We start from the raw sequence: 19,502 nt of genomic DNA, 5'->3' as shown, positions 1-19,502 counted from the left end.
TGACTATGATACTGTTTGCTATGTCTGTTTGCTTTGGTTTCTGGGTACCAACCACTATTTTGATATAGCCTAGTTAAATGTTTTTCCAAGTTTTTGTTGAAGGAATTCTTTTGCTTGAAGTCCAACATGCCATTCTAATCTGATGTTAGTTAGGGTCCTCACTAATGAAGTTCAATACATGTAATAACATTTGATACCTTTTGTTAGAAATGGGGTCTTTGGTTGACAGTCAGGTTACCCCCTGTTCAAGCAAGGACCCTCACTCTAGTCAGGGTAAAAGAGAATCACTCTCAGCTAACCCCTGCTTACCACCTTGGTAGCTTGGCAGAGCAGTAGGCTTAACTTCAGAGTGCTAGGTGTAAAGTATTTGTACCAACACACACAGTAGCTTAATGAAAACACTACAAAATGACACAACACCAGTTTAGAAAAATAGGAAATATTTATGTAAACAAAACAAGACCAAAACGACAAAAATCCGACATACACAAGTCAAGTTATGATTTTTTTAAAGATTGAACTCAAAAATAGCGATTCGAAACAAAAATGCTTCGATAAGGTGTTAACACGGCGCCGTGACGGAGTCGTTCCCAACAAGTCGACACCAGCGGTGCCAGACACAGAGTCGCATAGACCCCCAAGTACAGTACCTTTGGTGAAGAGTGAAAACCAGTCGGGGATCGCGGCGTCGGTGTGAAACGTTGAATCCGCCCACTTCGAGCGGCATCGGTTACGACGTGGTGTGGCGACTTCCACGGAGTCGCAGACTTCAGAGGGTCTGCAGCGGCATCGGGCCTGCGAAGATCGTCGCGTTCCAGCGAAGTTCACGGCGTCGGGTGCAGGCGGCGTCACCGGATTCGGCAGCGGCGTCCGTCCGAAGTCGTCCGAAGTCGATTTCCTTGGATTACCACCAGCTTTCCTTTCAAGGGCCCAGGAACTGGATAGGGCACCACTTGTCAGAGCAGTAGTCTCTCCAGAGACTCCAGGTGCTGGCAGAGAGAAGTCTTTGCTATACCTGAGACTTCAAACAACAGGAGGCAAGCTCTAAATCAAGCCCTTGGAGATTTCTTCACAAGATGGAAGGCACACAAAGTCCAGTCTTTGCCCTCTTACTCTGGCAGAAGCAGCAACTGCAGGATAGCTTCACAAAGCACAGTCACAGGCAGGGCAGCACTTCTCCTCAGCTCTTCAGCTCTTCTCCAGGCAGAGGTTCCTCTTGTTTCCAGAAGTGTTCTAAAATCTGTGGTTTTGGGTGCCCTTCTTATACCCATTTTCTCCTTTGAAGTAGGCCTACTTCAAAGTAAAGTCACTTTGGAATGTGAAATCCTGCCTTGCCCAGGCCAGGCCCCAGACACTCACCAGGGGGTTGGAGACTTCATTGTGTGAGGGCAGGGACAGCCCTCTCAGGTGCGAGTGACCACTCCTCCCCTCCCTCTGCCATGCAGACAGTGAAAATCATGCTGGGGCCCTGTTAGGGGGCCCCTGCACTGCCCATGCCAGTGGCATCACTTTAAATTGAAAATGTCCATCTGGTGCAGAGAATGCTGACCTCTCCTTGGCCCCCTCAGTTAAGGCAATCTGCCAGTACCCAGATGTTAAATCAAACATACTGAGGTACTTAGCAGCTCCCAACCGGTCAATGAGCTCATCAGTTCGGGGGATGGGGTGTGCGTCAATCTTGCTGACCGCATTGAGTCCCCGGTAGTCCACACAGAACCTGAGTTCTGGAGTGGCACCAGGTGCAGCAGCCTTTGGGACCAATACCACTGGGCTGGCCCAAGGACTGCTGGAGTGCTCAATAACCCCTAGGGTAAGCATTTTGGATACCTCATCCTTAATGCATGCCCTGACACTGTCAGTCACCCTGTAAACCTTCTGTTTAATAGGTGTACTGTCCCCAGTGTACACATCATGTGTGCACAAGTGTGTGACTCCTGAGATCAGGGAAAACAGTGAGGAAAACTGTCCCAACACGTGGCGACAGTCACCTTGCTGCTCCTCAGTCAGGGAAGTGGAGAGGATCACTCCCTCCACTGACCCATCTTTTTCTCCTGCACACAGGAGGTCAGGAAGAGGCTCACTCTCCTCCTCTACCCCATCATCTGTCGCAAAGAGCATGGACAGTTCAGTCCGCTCAAAGTGAGGTTTGAGGCGGTTGACATGCAGGACCCTTAAAGGGTTCCTTGGAGACCGTTAGTCCACCAGGTATGTGACTTCGCTCTTGCGCTCCACCACCTCAAATGGCCCAGTCCACTTATCCTGGAGCGCCCTAGTGCATTTAAGTGCTGAATGCGGAACAATAATACCAGCTTCTCTCACCTTTATGTTTTCGGTACACATATGATATAGATTTTCTGAAATGTATTCTTCTGCACGCTCTTAAAATGTCTGCGTCTATAATCCTACCGCAATACGACAGAATTTGAATATTTAATCTAAAGATAAAAAAATCCTGCATTCGGTTATCCAAACTAAACCTTGATAAAGCCACCAATTTAAACGATTCACTCACAACTCCCTGTAGCCGTTATTGTGAGTAACCCATGTAAATCCCAATCTTTCAGTGCCAGGCAAATTAGTGTTTCTGCTGCAATTATTATGTGTTCCCCATAAATTTCACATAAACGTTTCTGGTGGGTTTACCAGCCTAAATCTCTATGGGAAGCACACTAGAAATATAAAAAGAATTACCCTTCTGATAGGTATTTCCGTTACCAGCTTCATCATATTATGCAGGCCTCTTGTACTGAGTACCTACGTGTTAAATTAATTGCATATTATGTTTAAAATGATCACTATGTGCAATATATGACATTCGAATAGTTTCTTCGTTCTCATTATTAGAAATAAAATATAAACTAACATTTTGCTGAATTAGAACGCACTACATAGCAAATAACTTCTGAAATCGACTTGTCTGGTAGCTTTTGCGTGTGTGGCATGAACTTCTATGATTCACATCTCTCTGGAAAGGCTGATCCGGAGGCGAGTTGCCTGGAATCAGAATGTCCAGGCAGCCATTTGAGAATTCTAAACATAGAATACTTGCTAAAGATAAGCACCTGCTAGATACATTACCTGAATGGGGAAGTAGTGAAGGATCCCTTGATTAATTTTAAAAGTGATACCCACCTAAAAGGCACAACTGGCTACACAAGGGGCCACTTTTCATCCACCCTTTACCGTCCCCCTACCACCACCATATGTGCGCCATATTTAAGATACGGTGCACTGTGGCGCAGGGTAGGGGGCAATAGCGTACTTTTTTATGATGCTATTGAGGTACTCTGCAGGACCTGCAGAGTAATTAGAGGCCCATCATAGACAATGGTGTGTCCCCATTTAAAGGCTGTTGAAATCTGTTGGATTTCCTTGCACCATTTATTTCGGCCCCCCTAACATGGGAACGCCCCCTTTGCATACATTATGCCTGGTGCAGGCATAATGTTGCGCAAAAGGTTACAAAGTGACGCAATGCATGCATTGCACCACTTTGTAAATATGGCGTTGCAACTTTGGCCATCTAACAAAACATTAGCATCAAAAAATGATGCTAATATGTCAGTGGATGTCGCTAGGGGCTCATAAATATGCCACAAAGTTCCTCTAAAGCAAATATGTTGTCCTGTAGTAAGTAACAAAGGATTATGCCAACTACACTTATTTCATTGATTTAGAGGAGATACGGTAATGGCTAGGCATGCTCATTCTGGAGACAATACAGGGATTCAAGGTGTAAGGTGAAATTTTATACTGTTTTGCAGTTTTCACAAAAAATCTCACAAACTACAAAATATTTCTGCCAAAAAGTTTCCAATATAGCTAATTTGCTCTCCTAATTTAAGTCTACTTTACCAGTAACAGCATCCTTTCAACAAGTGCTCTACTCTACTTCATTTAGTAAGTAGGTGTCTCCTTGATATTTGCTTGTAAGAAACTCTGTCAAAGCACTATTTTACCTAGCGAGGGTGTTCTAAATTGCAAAGTTTTTTTAGCAACATTAGAAAACTTTTATGGAAAACTTGTCAAAGGTTGTCAAGTTTGCATTTTTTTAGCTATTAAACATTCACATGAAACATGAGAGAAATGATATCACATATATCCTTAATTAGGATTACAAAACTGTTCTAGGCCACCTGCAAGCTTGGCAGTTGGCCTACTACCCGGTTCCACCTGCAAGACCCACAGGTTTAATATTTCTTGAGTGCCACTGGGAGCCTTGGGGCTCCAACAGCTTTGCCGGCTCCCTACAAGTGGGCCCATTCCATGGACGCCGCATACGAGCAGACAAAACATTTTGATCTCTAGGCTGCTCTGGGTGCCCACCTGGGTTACCCCACAAAATATTTGACATTGGGCATCGTAGCAACCTCAGCCCTGCCAGCTTTCCTGCCGCCATCCCAGATGCATCAAAAAGCAAAGTGATGAATAGAATTAATCTCAACTACTTGTGATGGCTTGGGCTGCTTCCCAATCCATTGTTTATCACCCACCATGCCATCTCAGAATAAAGCCAGCCATATGCAAATCAGCCTTGAGCGTGCTCCAATGGGAAAAGTCCAGCCTGAACTGCCAAGCCAGGTCCTCCTTGAACAGGAATGCAAGCAACCCACGGCCTGTTTATCTCCTTATTATGAGCCCAGCAGCCAGGTATAGCTTGATTTCAATGGTACATTGAGCACAGGATTTCGAGCCAGCCTGCCTAGCATAGAAGACAAGACTATGGCCAGTTAATTTTAAAAGTGAAGGGTTGTGCACACTCATCTAACAGTCTCAGAAGCTTTGGGACAGAGTGTTCAGGCTTGCTCAAATAAATTAATGTGTCAAACTAACAGAATGACAAATATTTTATTACATCTCAAATTAAGCATTTTGCAAGTAAGTACACCTGCAATGGGCTCCTGAGCTCAGCTAGTGCAAAAAACTCCCAGCTACAGTATCTGTCTCTTTTCATCTTTCCATTAGTTTGGACGTGTGAGTTTAATAGTTTCACCCAAATGATTAAATTTGGATTATAATTGTGTTTCTGTATTGTCTCACTCAAAAAATTCCCATCTGATAGTTTTGTATGTTTTCTCTACATCGAGAAATGTTATTGGATACTCGCCAATCTGTGTAATATCTAACATGTGTCTACCTTTACAAATGTATTCCTACCAGGAATAATTTCTGACTGAATTTTATAATGACAGAATCCTCTTAAGTCATTCTGCCAAGGCCTTCCTATTAAGGTTACCACCAGTGTTAATCATAGATATGCGTCTAGAAGATTTCAAAGCCTGCTAGATCTTTACCAGGTTTAGGGACAATCAATATTTGAGCTTCCCTCGTGGAACACAGAAGCTCCACTACTTCTAGAGCATCAGTCCAACCTACTAAAAGATCCTCAGAATCAAATCTGATGTACAGTAATAAAATTATAACGATAGTTCATACACACCTTTTCCCTTTACTGCTGGTAATGCTGGGCATAACAGCAAGCAGTGCTAAAGCAGAGTTTGTTAATTAAATTACTAATGAATATTCATGTATCCTGTGTGTTGAATTTGCATAGTAAATATAATGACGTAGAGAAAAATAATGCACTTAATTGGAAGTGCGCCCCCCAGAGTGGCCGTCAATGTTCACAAACTGTACTTATTTATGGCTTAGTAATATGAAATGATGAGCTTTTGTTTGATTAATGTAGTAATATGTCATATTAAGGGTTATGCATTATGTATTAGCTTTATTAATCGTAAGGCCTTAACTTAGCGAGGTCTTGGCCTAGTTGCATGGCCTCAAGTCAAGCTGCATTTCTTAATTGACTTTTAAAATGGATGATTAGAGAATTCGATTGTGATTTTTCTCTGTGCTGACCTAATGTTCATAGCTAAAAGTTTTTCTCATGAGAATTGCTTGCTAGGAGATGATGTAGTTGCTAATGAAACAATGTTTACTGTAATGTGTGTGAGACTGACTTTCCTAGGAGAAGACAATGAATTCAGCGACTGGAGTTTAAGCTGCAACAATATTGTTATCGAAAGTGCGCAAATGATGAGAACGGAAGAACAGGAGCCAATAATCTATATGTGAACCATGTACTAGTAGAAGTATAGATTTGAGGGTTTAGTTTCATTGGATTAGCTGCAAGCATTGTGATTCCTTAACCAATAGGGACATGGAAAGTAGTTTTAAGAAATCTAACTTGGCCAGACTGCACCAAGAGAAGATGCGCCATTCTCTCTATTGTTCTTCAGAGTATAGCCCATTTTATGTCTTGAGAAGAGGCATGCTTAACTTTATTGCTTAAAGAGACCTTGCTTTTTCTGAACTTTGATGATGAATCCTGATGTCTTGCTGACCAGACTGATGTCCTGATGACGAAGACTGTCTGCTTGCTGATCCAAACTGAGGAGAGGCATACTGACTATGATACTGTTTGCTATGTCTGTTTGCTTTGGTTTCTGGGTACCAACCACTATTTTGATATAGCCTAGTTAAATGTTTTTCCAAGTTTTTGTTGAAGGAATTCTTTTGCTTGAAGTCCAACATGCCATTCTAATCTGATGTTAGTTAGGGTCCTCACTAATGAAGTTCAATACATGTAATAACATTTGATACCTTTTGTTAGAAATGGGGTCTTTGGTTGACAGTCAGGTTACCCCCTGTTCAAGCAAGGACCCTCACTCTAGTCAGGGTAAAAGAGAATCACTCTCAGCTAACCCCTGCTTACCACCTTGGTAGCTTGGCAGAGCAGTAGGCTTAACTTCAGAGTGCTAGGTGTAAAGTATTTGTACCAACACACACAGTAGCTTAATGAAAACACTACAAAATGACACAACACCAGTTTAGAAAATTAGGAAATATTTATGTAAACAAAACAAGACCAAAACGACAAAAATCCGACATACACAAGTCAAGTTATGATTTTTTTAAAGATTAAACTCAAAAATAGCGATTCGAAACAAAAATGCTTCGATGAGGTGTTAACACGGCGCCGTGACGGAGTCGTTCCCAACAAGTCGACACCAGCGGTGCCAGACACAGAGTCGCATAGACCCCCAAGTACAGTACCTTTGGTGAAGAGTGAAAACCAGTCGGGGATCGCGGCGTCGGTGTGAAACGTTGAATCCGCCCACTTCGAGCGGCATCGGTTACGACGTGGTGTTGCGACTTCCACGGAGTCGCAGACTTCAGAGGGTCTGCAGCGGCATCGGGCCTGCGAAGATCGTCGCGTTCCAGTGAAGTTCACGGCGTCGGGTGCAGGCGGTGTCACCGGATTCGGCAGCGGCGTCCGTCCGAAGTCGTCCGAAGTCGTCCGAAGTCGATTTCCTTGGATTTCCACCAGCTTTCCTTTCAAGGGCCCAGGAACTGGATAGGGCACCACTTGTCAGAGCAGTAGTCTCTCCAGAGACTCCAGGTGCTGGCAGAGAGAAGTCTTTGCTATACCTGAGACTTCAAACAACAGGAGGCAAGCTCTAAATCAAGCCCTTGGAGATTTCTTCACAAGATGGAAGGCACACAAAGTCCAGTCTTTGCCCTCTTACTCTGGCAGAAGCAGCAACTGCAGGATAGCTTCACAAAGCACAGTCACAGGCAGGGCAGCACTTCTCCTCAGCTCTTCAGCTCTTCTCCAGGCAGAGGTTCCTCTTGTTTCCAGAAGTGTTCTAAAATCTGTGGTTTTGGGTGCCCTTCTTATACCCATTTTCTCCTTTGAAGTAGGCCTACTTCAAAGTAAAGTCACTTTGGAATGTGAAATCCTGCCTTGCCCAGGCCAGGCCCCAGACACTCACCAGGGGGTTGGAGACTGCATTGTGTGAGGGCAGGCACAGCCCTCTCAGGTGCGAGTGACCACTCCTCCCCTCCCTCTGCCATGCAGACAGTGAAAATCATGCTGGGGCCCTGTTAGGGGGCCCCTGCACTGCCCATGCCAGTGGCATGGGCAGTGCAGGGTCCCCCAGGGGCCCCACGACACCTGTTCCCGCCATCCTGTTTCTGGAGGTGTAAACCGCCAGAAACAGGCTGGTGGGAAGGGGGTCGGAAACCCCATGGCGGCGCTGCTTGCAGCGCCGCCATGGAGGATTCTCCCAGCCGGGGGTAATCCGGCGGGAAACCGCCGGACCCGGCTGGGCGACCTCGGCTTTACAGCCGCAGTCGGAATTCCAGATGAAGCACCGCCAGCCTGTTGCCGGTGCTTCCGGCGACCTCCACCCTTGCGGTCATAGACCGCCAGGGTTGGAATGAGGGCCTATATGTCCTACCTTAACCATACACTGCACCCTGCCCTTGGGGCTACCTAGGGCCTACCTTAGGGGTGTCTGACATGTAAGAAAAGGGAAGGTTTAGGCCTGGCAAGTGGGTACACTTGCCAAGTCGAATTTACAGGTAAAACTGCACACACAGACGCTTCAATGGCAGGTCTGAGTCACGATTACAGAGCTACTTATGTGGGAGGCACAACCAATGCTGCAGGCCCACTAGTAGCATTTGATTTACAGGCCCTGGCACCTCTAGTGCACTTTACTAGGGACTTACTAGTAAATCAAATATGCCAATCATGGATAAACCAATCACATACACATTTTGTAAAGGAGCACTTGCGCTTTAGCACTGGTTAGCAGTGGTAAAGTGCCCAGAGTAACAAAAACAGCAAAATCAGAGTCCAGCACACATCGACAACCTGGGGAACAGAGGCAAAAAGTTAAGGGAGACCACGCCAAGGATGAAAAGTCTAACACCTTTTTTTTGCTGAACCTAAATATATGTTATATCGTTTTGGCAGTATTTCTTGCTATTAAATTGTACTGTAACATTAGAATGTTTAGTCGCTCAAGCTTCGATTAGGTTGCGATTCTTTTGCAGCTTTGGTCAGCCAGTGTTGTTTCTGTATGTTTATCATTTGATTTTGAGATCAAGCTATGTAACATTAGCATTGTTATTATAGGGAAATAAACATTCCAACTTTTACACAAAGGTGTGGTTATTCCTCACCGAAAGGTCATGGGGTGTGACAATTACTGACTCCTATTGATTACATATGTTTTTAAATTTGCTATTGGATATTGATCTGTATTGGTACGGGATATTTGATGGGAAAACCTTGAAGCGAGTCAAAAGGTCCATCGAACGATTCGCGTCTCCTTGTAAGTTCATTTATAAAGGTTCGACGTGCTAAAGAGATGGTAGCAAAGGATGGTTTGTCTCCTTAAGAGCCCATCATAGAGGCCCCATACATGGTTTGTCTCCTTAAGCGCCCATCATATAGGCCCGGTACACGGTTTGTCTCCTCAAGAGCCCATCATAGAGGCCCTGTACATGGTTAGTCTCCTAATGAGCCCCATCGTAGAGATTTTGAATTTATTTTGTTTCAATGATGCAAAGTGGAGAGAAAATGTGCCCCTAAGTACATAAAATTACATTCCCAGAATCTTGGAGCTTGCCAATGATTGTATGTCACACCTGCAAACTCACCTTCCACCGCGAAAACACCACGCCCGCCAGCCCACGCGCCAACAACCACCTCAAATGCATCCTGATCAACGCACGCTCCGTCCACAAGCACGTCGTTGAACTATGGGACCTCCTGGACTCCACCGCACCGGACGTCGCCTCCATCACTGAGACCTGGATGAACACCTCCTCGGCCCCCGACATCGCCATAGCCATCCCCGACGGCTACAAGATTTCAAGGAGAGACCGCACCAACCAAGTAGGTGGAGGAATCGCCATCGTCTTCAAGGACTCCATCAACGTCACCACCTCCACCGAAGACACCCCCCTCGCCACCGAACACCTGCACTTCCAGATCCACACCAACCCCAGGACCACACTCAGAGGAACTCTCATCTACCGACCCCCTGGACCACGCGCCCTCTTCCGCGACTCCATCACTGACTTCATCTCCCCGCACGCCCTTGCCTCGCCGGACTACATCCTCCTCGGTGACCTCAACTTCCACCTGGAACAGAACAACGACCCCAACACCATCGCCCTGCTCGACAGACAACCTCGCCAACCTCGGCCTCAAGCAACTGGTGAACACCCCCACCCACATCGCCGGACACACGCTAGACCCAATCTTCTCCACCAGCAACCACATATCCTTCAGCCACTCCTCAGCTATACACTGGACCGACCACAGATGTGTCCACTTCACCTTCCGACGTGAGACTCGCCACCTCCGCACACAACCCATCCCACGTCGACAGTGGAACAAAATCCCCGAGGAACAGCTTCTCTCCACTCTCAACGACAACCAACCCACCTTCTCCTCCGACCCCAACGACGCAGCCCTCAGCCTCACGAATTGGATCACCAACTGCGCAGACAACCTCGCTCCCTTCAGACGCCTCCCAGGACAGACCAACACCAAAAAACCTCTCTGGTTCACCGACACCCTTAAGGAATCAAAGAAAACCTGCCGCACCCTCGAGAAAGCCTGGCGCAAGGACCACACCGCAGACAACATGATTGCCCTCAAGAACGCTACCCGCGAACACCACCAACTGATCCGCACCGCCGAAAGAAATTTCTTCACAGAAAGACTGGACAAAAATATCCACAACAGCAGAGAACTCTTCAACATTGTCAAAGAGCTCTCCAACCCTAACGCCAACGTCATCACGCCCTCACAAGACCTCTGCAACTCCCTCGCCACCTTCTTCCATCGTAAGATCACCGACCTACACGACAGCTTCGAACACCAGACCCAGCCAACCACCACAGAACCTACAACCCCAGCCATCACCCTCAACGCCTGGACTCACATCAACACAGAACAGACCAAAGCCACAATGAACTCCATCCACTCCGGTGCCCCCTCGGACCCCTGCCCACACTTCATCTTCAACAAAGCCGACGACATCATCGCCCCGCACCTCCAGACCATCATCAACAGCTCGTTTTCGTCTGCTACCTTCCCCGAGAGCTGGAAACACGCTGAAGTCAACGCCCTACTGAAAAAACCTACGGCGGACCCAAGCGACCTGAAGAACTTCCGCCCCATCTCGCTCCTCCCATTCCCCGCCAAAGTCATAGAGAAGACCGTCAATAAAGCAACTTACCAACTTCCTTGAAGACAACAGCGTACTCGACCCCTCTCAGTCCGGATTCCGAGCCAATCACAGCACAGAAACCGCCCTCATCTCAGTTACAGATGACATCAGAACCCTGATGGACAACGGAGAAACAGTCGCCCTCATCCTCCTCGACCTCTCGGCTGCCTTCGACATCGTCTGCCACCGAACCCTAATATCCCGCCTCTGCTCCACCGGGATCCAAGGACAGGCCCTAGACTGGATCACCTCCTTCCTCTCCAACCGCTCCCAAAGAGTCTACCTCCCACCTTTTCGCTCAGACCCCACCGAGATCATCTGCGGCGTCCCACAAGGCTCCTCGCTCAGCCCGACACTCTTCAATGTCTACATGAGCCCCCTCACCGACATCGTACGCAAACACAGCATCATCATCACCTCCTACGCCGACGACACTCAACTGATACTTTCCCTCACCAAGGACCCCACCAGCGCCAAGACCAACCTGCAAGATGGAATGAAAGACGTTGCAGATTGGATGAAACTCAGCCGTCTGAAACTGAACTCAGACAAAACAGAAGTCCTCATCCTCGGAAACACCCCGACCGCCTGGGACGACTCCTGGTGGCCCACGGCCCTTGGCACCGCACCGACCCCCTCAGACCACGCACGCAACCTCGGTTTCATCTTGGACCCACTTCTCACCATGACCAAACAAGTCAACGCCGTATCATCCTCCTGCTTCCTCACCCTCTGCATGCTCCGAAAGATCTTCCGTTGGATCCCCGCCGACACCAGAACGACCGTGACCCACGCCCTCGTCACGAGCCGCCTGGACTACGGCAACACACTATACGCAGGAACCACTGCTAAACTCCAGGAACGTCTGCAACGAATTCAAAACGCCTCCGCCCGCCTCATCCTCAACATACCCCGCAACAGCCACATCTCCGCCCACCTGAGACACCAGCACTGGCTTCTCGTCAACAAAAGGATCACCTTCCGACTCCTCACCCATGCACACAAAGCCCTCCACAACAAGGGACCCGAACTCCTCAACCGCCGCCTCAGCTTCTACACTCCCACCCGTCCTCTTCGCTCCGCCAACCTCGCTCTCGCTGCCGTCCCTCGCATCCGCCGCACCACGGCGGGTGGGAGGTCCTTCTCAGACCTGGCGGCCAAGACATGGAACTCCCTCCCCACCATCCTCAGGTCCACCCAGTACCACTCCACTTTCCAGAGACTACTCAAGACCTGGCTCTACGAGCAGCAGTAACCCCTTCCCCCTAGCGCCTTGAGACCCGCAAGGGTGAGTAGCGCACTTTATAAATATGTATGATTTGATTTGATTTGATTTGATTTGAGGATGTTTTCGGTGTTCTAGTGACAGTGTGAATGAGGTTTGGTTTTGAGCTTGCACAGATTATGCATATCACTGGTGAATTGTGATGTTTGTGAGGGTTTAGGGAGTTTGCGTATTCCAAGTGAAATTGTAGAAGGAGTATGCATACTCCAAAATGTGAGAGTAGGGAAGTCGTCGAACTTCACATGTGTGTGGCGCTTTGTGTTAAAAAATTGTCCATGTGGTTGTTGATGTACAGACCCTACGTCGTCTAAGACTCCGGAGTATACTGGAAAGTGTATGAGACTTGGTTTTTGTTGTAATTTGTCTGGTTTAATAGGTCGATCAGGCTTGGTCGACAAGTAAGAGTATGAGTCAAAGTGAGTGAAATACTTTTTTGAGTGAAATCTGGTGAATCCTATGTGCACCAGGATAGATTCACTGATCAGTTGAGAGTGAAATTTGCAGGTCGAATTTTGCTTGTGAATCAGGGAAACTGAGAAAGAAGGAGTAGCTGTTAGAGTAAAACGTTGTCAGTGAAAAAATCCGTAAAGTTTCTGAAGTGATTGTGTTACCTTATCTGTAGTAATGGCCAAATTGTTTTTTCATTTTGTTTTGTGCTCGCAATAATTTTGCATTAGTTTAGTGTGAAAATGAGTTGGGTAGGACTAGCAGCGAGACTTTGTCAGCCACAGTACGTGTGAGTGTGATGTCATTTGAGCCGTGCTGGGATAGGTTGGTTAGTGAGAAGGGTCGTGCACGGATTGGCAGCAATCTATGAAGCGCAATTGATTGAGAAGGTGAGCAAAGAAAATTATTGGATTAAAAGCCACTTCCTAATTTGATCTAGAGAAACACAAAGGTCGAAAAGATGATATTTTTCAAAGCTTTAAAGAGTGCTTTAAGGGGAGATGTGTACATTACCACGAGCGTAGGGGATGTTGCACTGCCAGAATGCACACCAGCTTACATTGTAATCAAAGAAAAGGGCGTCACGCCTTGTCTTTGGTTGAAGCAATGGTGCAAAGTGACAGAGAAAGATGGGAGTTTAGCATTTCCTGTCCATGGAACATTTAATTGAAGGAGTTTAGAGAATTTGAGGAGGGTACTGTATGATCTGAAACCCCTCCGAGACCAGCACAGTTCAATTAGCAATCTGGGAATTAGTAGCTACACAGCAAGAGCAACAGAAATTTGAGAGAAGGATGAGAAAGGCATAACAGACACTAGTGGAGGCTAGATGGGACGAAGGTCAGAAATTGTGGAGAACCAAGACTTTACAGGGGATTAAGATGTTTACTGCATCGGTACCAGAGAGCACAGAGTGTGAGACCATAAGTGAGGAGTACCCCCTGATTAACTTCTTTCCAGTGTTCACAGTGAAGGAGCTTCCTCCTGATTTAAAGGGAACAGTCAAAGTAAAAGTGTGGGATCTGACAGGGAAAAAGATTGGCCTGATAAAGGGAGTTGATCCAGTTAAGGTTCCTGTAAAGCCCAATGCAATTTTTCCTCAGATTCCCCAGTAGCACATGCCACAGGATATCCTTATAAAGGTCGCTCAAATAATTGCAGAATTTGTGGACCAAGGGGTGTTGAAGGAAGTGTTGAGCAGCCCATGTAATTCACTGATAATGGGATTGAAAAAGCCCTGTGGGAAGGTTCGGGTTGGACAGGATTTGAGAAAAATAAATTACATTGTGATCAAATGTTGCTGCGTGGTGCCAAATCAATCAATCAATCAAATGTATTAAGCGTGCTACTCACCTGATAGGGTCTCAAGGCACTGTGGGTGGGAGGGAAGAGATGGGGGATGCCATATTACTGCTAAAAAAGCCATGTCTTTAGGTGTTTTCTGAAAGTCAGGAGGTCCTGGGTCTTGCATAGGTTGATGGGGAGGGAGTTCCAGGTCTTGGGGGGAGAGGTAGGAGAAGGATCTGCCTCCGGAGGTAGTACGTTGGATGCGGGGGACTGTGGCGAGGGCGAGGTCAGCAGAGCGGAGGAGTCGAGTGGGTGCGTGGAAGTCCACTCGTTCGTTGAGGTAAGTTGGTCCAGTGTTGAGGAGGGATTTGTGGATGAGGATTTTGAAGATGATCCTTTTTCTGATGGGCAGCCAGTGAAGGGTTCTGAGATGAGCGGAGATGTGTTTGTGGTGTGGGAGGTTGAGGATGAGGCGTGTGGCTGCGTTCTGGATAGGCTGGAGTTTCTGCTGAAGCTTGGCTGTGGTACCTGCGTAGAGGGTGTTTCTGTAGTCTAATCTGCTGCTGAGGAGTGCATGGGTGACGGTTTTTCTAGTTTCTAGGGGAATCCATTTGAAGGTCTTTCATAGCATGCGAAGGGTGTTAAAAAAGGAGGATGATATGGTTTTGATTTTCTGGGCCATGGAGAGAGATGAGTCTAAGATGATGCAGAGGTTGCGTGCGTGGGTGGAGTGTGTTGGGGGTGGTCCGAGGGCGGTGGGCCACCAGGAGTCGTCCCATACCGTCTTGTTGGGGCCAAAGATGATGATTTCTGTTTTGTTGGACTTGAGTTTTAGGTGGCTTGCTGTCATCCATTTGGCGGTGTCGAGGAGTTTGGCGTGTAGGCTTATCTTGGCGGTGGAAGGGTTCCTGGTGAGGGAGATGACGAGCTGGGTGTCGTCTGCGTACAAGATGATGGTGATTCCGGGGGCGGAGGATGTTGGTGAGCGGGGCCATGTAGATGTTGAATAGGGAAGGGCTGAGGGAGGATCCTTGGGAGACCCCACAGATGATCTTGGTTGCTGGGGACTGGAAGGGAGGGAGGCGGACTTTCTGGATTCTTTTGGCGAGGAAGGAGGTGAGCCAGTCTAAGGCTTTGTGCCGGATTCCTGTGTCAAAAAGGCATGCACGGAGGGTTTGGTGGCAGACAGTGTTGAAGGCTGCGGGGAGGTTCAGGAGGATGAGTGCGACGGTCTCACCCTTATCGATTCTGGTCCTGATGTCATCAGTGCAGATGATGAGGGCGGTCTCAGTGCTGTGGTTCTCACAAAATCTAGACTGGGAGGCATTGAGTGCATTGTTTTCCTCGAGGAAGTGAGACAGTTCGGTGTCCACTATCTTCTGGGCGACATTGGCGAGAAAGGGGAGGAGAGAGATTGGGCTGTAGTTGATGAGGTCTTCCGGGTCTGCTTTGGGTTTTTTGAGGTGTGCAGTGACTTCGGCGTGCTTCCAGGTGTCTGGGAAGGTAACAGCATTGAAGGAGCTGTTGATTATGGTGAGGAGCTGGGAACGATGATTGGGCTGGCCTTGTTCAAAATGTGGTGGGGGCAGGGGTCTGTGGGGGAGCCTGAGTGGATGGATTTCATGTTTTTTTCAGTTTCTTCGTCGTTGGTAGGGTTCCAGGTGTGGAGATGGTTGGGCTGGGGGGGGTGTTGTGTTGTTGGTCATGTCAGTGGTGTCTGTGGTGGTGATGGTGGGTGCTGGTGGTGTGAAACTGTTGTGTATGTCTAAGATTTTGCGGTGGAAGTAGTTGGAGAGGGAGTTGCAGAGGTTTTGTGTGTGAGGGGGGTCAATGGGGCAGGATTTGGGTTTGGTGAGCTCTTTGATGATGGTAAAGAGTTCCTTGCTGTTATGTGAGTTACTATCTATGCGTTCTTTGTAGTAAGCCCTTTTGGTGGTCCGGATGAGTTGGTGTTGTTTGCGTATGGTAGATTTGAGGGTGGAGAAGTTGTTCATGAGGGGCTCTTGGTGCCATGGTTTCTCAGTTTTGCGGCATTCACGCTTGGAGGCTTGGAGTTCAGTGGTGAACCAGGGGGCGGTCTTGATGTTGCGGGTGTTGTTGTTACTTTTCAGTGGGGTGAGGGAGTCTGCGCAGGTGGATAGCCAGTGCGCGAGGTTGTGAGCAGCGATGCTGGGGTCGTTAGTGAAGGGGGGTGGAGTTTGTGTGAGCTTTGCGTTCAGGTGTTCTATGGGGATCTTGTCCCACCTACGGTAGGGTGTGGTGTGTTGTCGGTAGTGGGTGGGGGGTTTGGTGAGGGAGAAGTGGACGCAGTGGTGGTTGGTCCTGTGGAGTTCGGTGGTGTGTGTGAATGTGATGTGGTTGCTGGAGGTGAAGATTGCGTCCAGCGTGTGTCCTGCTGAGTGAGTGGGTGAGGTGACTAGTTGTTTGAGTCTTAGGTTCGTGAGGTTGTCTAGCAGGGTTGTGGAGTTGTAGTCGTGGGTGTTTTCCAGGTAAAAGTTGAGGTCACCAAGGAGAATATAGTCTGTGGAGGTGAGGGCATGGGAGCTGATGGTATCATTGATGGCATCACAAAAAGGGGGGTGGCGGCCTGGTGGTCAGTAAATGAGGGTTCCTCTGAGGGTGTGTTGGCGTTTATGTGAATTAGGAAGTGTAGGTGTTCTGCGTTGACTACGGGGGTTGAGTGTGTTGGTGGTGAACTTGATGGTGCTTTTGTGTATGATGGTGATGCCTCCTCCTGGTTTGTTTATGCAGTCTCTGTGAGAGAGTTTGTAGCCTTCTGGAACGGCTATGTCGGGTTCTGATGAGGGGTTCACACAAGTTTCCATGAGGAAGGCGATGTCAGGGGAGTGTGTAGTGATCATGTCCCAGAGTTCTATGGTGTGTTTGGGGATGGAGCGGTGTTTAGGAGTATGCAGTTAAGGTGGTTGCGGGGGCTTCTGTAGTTGTGGTGTGTGTTGGTGTTGTTGTGGTGCGTGTTGGTGCTGTTGGTGTTTGTGTGAGTGCAGGAAAAATGGCATGAGTGGCATGTGAAAGGTCTGTGTGTGTGCTTGGGGTCGGCCTGTGTGCAGGTGCGGTGCTGGCCTGGGTTGAGGGCATGGAGTTCTGTGAAGAAATAGTGCTGCTTTGGGGGGGTCAGAGGGGCGTGGACCAGGGGGACAGACTCTGGGTGCAGTCCAGGTGCAGACGGGCGCAGATGGGCTTGCCTCTGGCGCGCCCACTGCGCGCAGCTGCCCAGGGGCCGCCATTGCATGTATTAGATACATTGAAAGAATTGAGAACATTGCAGAGTAAGACAGTGAGGAAAAACAAACATAGAGCAAAAATAAATGTGTACAGCAATAGGATGAATTGTGGGTTTCAGAAAAGGGTCTATTGGTTCTGCCAAATAGTCTGTTATCTCAAATGGCTAGATTTTATCATGGTCAAGCACATGTTGGGAGGGATGCCATGATTCATCTGTTTAAACAAGGTTGGTTCAACCCAAGGTTTAGACAATTTGCTGAAGCAGTTTGCCATTGTTGCGTCATTTGTCAACAAATGAACGCAGGAAAAGGGACTGTGGGTAATTTGAGCCACATTGGAAGAGCAGGAGGTCCATACAGTAGAATGCAAATGGATTTTATTGAGATGTCTGTGTGTGGAGGTTTGAGATATGTGTTGATGATTGTCTGCATCTTTGGTCATTGAATTGAAGCATACCCTACACAATGAAATTACAGTCTCACAGTAACTAAACTATTGCTGAGGGAACTGATACCACGTTTTGGGTTTCCGATCTCTTTAGAATCAGATAGGGGAAGTCACTTCAACAATGAAGTAAATAAATTACTGTATGTAGCATTGAACACTGAGCAGAAATTGTATTGCCCTGAAGCAACAGGACTAGGGGAACAGATGAATGGTACCTTGAAATCAAGAATGGGGAAAATGTGTGCGTCCACAAATCTGAAATGGCCTTACGCCTTTAGTATTGATGACGATGAGAAACACACCACATAGGAAAACAGGAGTGTCACCACACAAAATCCCCATGGGCAGAGCAATGAGGTTGCCAGCGGTTCCTGCAAATGCGCTTGTGAACATTACAGATGATATGGTGTCGTATTACTGCAATGGTCTGGCTGATGTGGTTTGCTCTTTCTCTCCGCAGGTGTAAGCCACCACACTGCCACCTATCCAAGATCAAGGACACACCCTGAGGGCGGATCACTGGGTGGTGGTCCAGTAACACGTGAGGAAAACGTGTTTGGATCCTCAGTGGAAAAACCCGTTCCAGGTAGTTCTGGTTACTACCACAGCTGTGAAATGCGCTGGTGTTCCGAACTGGATCCACGCCAGCCACACTAAAAAGGTGGCATGTCCTTTGGACAATGAATCAGTCGGCTTTCTGATTCTTTACAGATCATGAGTAACGTTAGCCAGCAGAGAAGGAACAACCAGTGCTGTAAGTAAATGAGTACTGGTTTGGCAATTGTGTTTGTGATATTGTTCATGACATTGATTGTGGGTATGGCTGTTCTTGATAACAGTAAAGCCAACCATACTTCAGCTTTACAGACAACCACTGCATTAACAGCAATAGAGAAGTTTAGGTTAGATGAGAAGTATCTGCATGTAGGTAATGCACAAGGGGATCTTTCTTTTAATGTCTTCTATCGCTTATTGAGTGAGTATTTTTAGACGATGGATGTGAAGAATTGTTTTGTGTGCACACAGATTCCTTCATCAGTCGAAGGTGTTACCTATCATAGTTTGCCTTATACGTATGAGATAAGTTGTAGTCTGTTACTGACAAGATTTTATAACCAGGAGTAAATACAGTATTTTGACTTCAACCACGATGTTGTGTTTTCGTTTCTCCCTATAATTAGATACCTGAGTAGAGTCGCTAATGATAAAGACATAGTATTAGTGGGAGGTTTCTTTAAGCATACATTAACGTTTGGCACAGCTTAGGCTCACAGGAACAACCTGACATACTTGCCTACACCTTTAGAAAAGAGCTTTTTAGATCACACAGATGCCAGGAGAAAGGCATTGAAAGAGAAGTTAGAAAACAGTTTAGAGAAAAAGAACTTTAAGAAATGATTATGCTTATAGTGCAATAAAAACACAAGGGAAATTAGCTTTAGATGTGCAACACGTAGGAAAGCTTTATGTATGTAGACCTAAATGTTGCACTGACACTTTATTTGTGGGAACGAGTGTATGTAGGCATGTGTTTTTTAGTTTCAGAGTAAATAGACATTTAAGTTGCATGGACAGGATCCAGGGATCCCTGGGATATATTACATCTATGGGCCTAATGCTTAGTACTGTCTTCCAAAAAGATGGTATGGGACATGTTATTGGGGATAGTTTTCCCAAAGATTTTCTAACTTGTTGACTTAAAGAGATTTCCGAAAGTACCAGAATTACATCACATTAGACAAAGGAGAGAGTCTCTT

This window comes from Pleurodeles waltl, chromosome 4_1 (assembly GCF_031143425.1).
Source record: "Pleurodeles waltl isolate 20211129_DDA chromosome 4_1, aPleWal1.hap1.20221129, whole genome shotgun sequence".
Lineage (NCBI taxonomy): Eukaryota > Metazoa > Chordata > Amphibia > Caudata > Salamandridae > Pleurodeles > Pleurodeles waltl.
This window is presented reverse-complemented; position numbering follows the sequence as displayed.